This window comes from Ptychodera flava, chromosome 3, assembly GCF_041260155.1.
Source record: "Ptychodera flava strain L36383 chromosome 3, AS_Pfla_20210202, whole genome shotgun sequence".
Classification (NCBI taxonomy): domain Eukaryota; kingdom Metazoa; phylum Hemichordata; class Enteropneusta; family Ptychoderidae; genus Ptychodera; species Ptychodera flava.
Window position 1 is genome coordinate 41,186,152 of NC_091930.1, and position 2,860 is coordinate 41,189,011.

Below are 2,860 nucleotides of genomic sequence, written 5' to 3' on the forward strand. Positions count from 1 at the left end.
GCGAGATGGCGCGATTTGACAAGATATTTTCATTTAAAGAGCAATTGATCTATGTTGTAAACTTTATGTTCTGGGTAAAAACCACAAAGTAGAACTTCAGCTATATATAGAAGCAGCTTTCGAAGTCCCTCCCTAGTAACGAGAGCATGTTAACTATGACTGACTCTTTCTGATCAGTTTATGGACAAGTGCGATACAACTGACCAAGAAAAAAGAATGCGTATTTTATTCGTTTTTTTACTCATTATTAAGGTGGGACTCCAAGAGCCACTTCAAGGTTACTTTTATCATTATGAAACTTTTGCAAAGTTTGAAAGCTATTGCTGTTTTTAAATGTGTTTTAATGTAGCTCTGCTCACCTCGAGCGATACACGGAAAATGACCAACGTATTTGATGGCCTACTTCTGCTAGCAGTCTTTTCGACTGTCACGCTGGAAAACGGTGAGTATATCCTTCCCATTAATCCATAAATGTGCTGTTGTTGTTAAGGAGATAAATATAATAAAAAAGATAAAAGGTATCTGATATCTTGAATGTCAGCATGTTCTCAAACCAACACTTGATACCAATTGATAAACTCGTACCGTGCTGAAGCATTCATATATGTGGTAAGATTATTTATTATACCTGAACGCTTGGCTGCCGTATCAATAAATAAATAAATAAATAAATAAATAAATAAATAAATAAATAAATAAATAAATAAATAAATAAATAAATAAATTAATATATAAATAAAAATAAAAAACAAATACATTAACAAAATTAAATAAATAAAAAAAGTAAAATTTTCTTTGTCTTATTATATGCAAAGCTGCCGCTAATAACGGAACTCGGGTGAGGTTGGTGAACTCGATACTAACAAACGAAGGACGACTTGAAGTGTTGGTTGATGACCTATGGGGAACTGTGTGTGGAGATGGTTTTGATTCAAACACGGCCAGAGTGGTATGCAGAGAACTTGGCTACAGGTAAAAAGAATTAAAAGAACAGTATTGACTCGATTACTACATATATATACAAGTTTGCATTATGAACAGCTTGAAATACAAATGGCCAATTAAAATGATACATTTCATCCTTTAAAAGCTAAGCTTGCTGTCTTATACTGTCTGATATATCTGAATTATAGTTAATGCGCTCAAGCTTTATGGTACCTTTCGAATCCAAAATCAAAAGGTATCTGTCTCTATGAGACCTCCCTCCGCCCGACTTTGTATCCCTACATTTTGATGGATTATTTTTGTATCCGCAAAGCGAGACTCTTTTCGGAAAACAGATAAAATTGACACAATTGCTTAGAATTCTGGGAATGTGCTTTACTGTCTCATGATTGACATAAAGATACAAATGGTTTACTTCTTTGCTGAAAAATATACATCAACTCCGATCACACTTTCTGTGTCCTCTATCTTGCAGCTATTATTGTATTCTTTTTGAGAAATGTAAATTTCTGCATCTTTTACATACACTTTTATTGGTGCCATTGTCTACAGTGAGATCGGTTGTAGATGATAAATTTAAAAATATCATCAATTACAAAATTTTATTTGGCCATACTAGTATATTTACACCGATGGACTTGTAAATACAGCAACCATTCGTGACTGCAAACATACATACGGATAATAGAAGTTGACACAACGGTTAACAAAAAGTTCAAAACTTTAGCTTACAAAAGAGAACTTTGCTGACGAATCGAGTTTTCAAAAGGTTGTAATGAATCAGTTCCGAGCTAATCCAATCCACTCCTGTCATAAGAGTAAGGAGAGCATGAAAAACAAGTTCCCTATAATTGCCATTATGTTACGATGTCCGTCTGTGTCTGTCTGTGTCTACCTCCCTCCCGCCCCCTCTCTCTCCCTCCCTCCCGCCTCTCTCTCTGTCTCTGTCTCTCCGTCTCTGTCTCTCTGTCTCTGTCTCTCTGTCTCTCTGTCTCTGTCTCTGTCTGTCTGTCTGTCTGTCTGTCTGTCTGTCTGTCTGTCTGTCTGTCTGTCTGTCTGTCTCAGTTTCAAAAGGTTGTAATGAATCAGTTCCGAGCTAATCCAAACCACTCCGGTCATAAGAGTAAGGAGAGCATGAAAAACAAGTCCCTATAATTGCCATGATATTACGATGTCCGTCTGTGTCTGTCTGTGTCTACCTCCCTCCGCCCCCTCTCTCTCTCCCTCCCTCCCGCCTCTCTCTCTCTCTCTCTCTCTCTCTCTTTCTTTCTCTCTCTCTCTCTCTCTCTCCTCTCTCTCTCTCTCTCTCTCTCTCTCTCTCTCTCTCTCTCTCTCTCTCTCTCTCTCTCTCTCTCTCTCTCTCTCTCTCTCATACTCCACGAAGTGGTGGTACTGTATATTATGATGCCAAATACGGAGAAGGAAGTGGACCGGTCTGGTTTGATAACATTCGTTGCAAGGGATATGAAGAGTCCATTTTTGAATGTGGATTTTCAGAAAACAGAAAAAATAACTGCGGTCACTATCAGGATGTTAGCGTCTCTTGCACATCGACACCAAGTGAGTCAGGGACCTTTGCTTGTTTTAGTGAAAAACAATAGTTTATGATGGCACTCGAAAGGAGGATTATTTCTGCTACCGTTTGAAGTGAGAAAAGTGCAATTAGCATGGAATCTAAAATACTTTATGTAAACTACAGAACTAGAACTGCAGTCGGTCGAAAACGGAGCATAATTTTATCATCGATTTATGTCTAGGTTTTTTTCTTCCCAGTGACGTAGTGAAAGACTTAAGCGTAATTATGCTAGAAAAGACTTACATATTACCTATAATTGTAATATTCGTACAGTTACAGCCTCACAGTTATTCGTTTCCAATGCGGATGACTAGTGAATATTCGCTGTAGTAGCAAAAT

The 2,860-nt window shown here is 37.4% G+C and overlaps 1 long non-coding RNA gene across 1 annotated transcript; it reads left to right on the forward strand.

Annotated features, from left to right (window-relative positions):
- The first annotated feature begins 373 nt into the window (after nt 1–373).
- LOC139126543 (uncharacterized) lies at nt 374–2,498 on the forward strand. Its single transcript, XR_011550630.1, has 3 exons — nt 374–442; nt 816–972; nt 2,330–2,498. It is a non-coding gene; the product is annotated as an uncharacterized lncRNA (long non-coding RNA).
- Nucleotides 2,499–2,860: the final 362 nt, after the last annotated feature.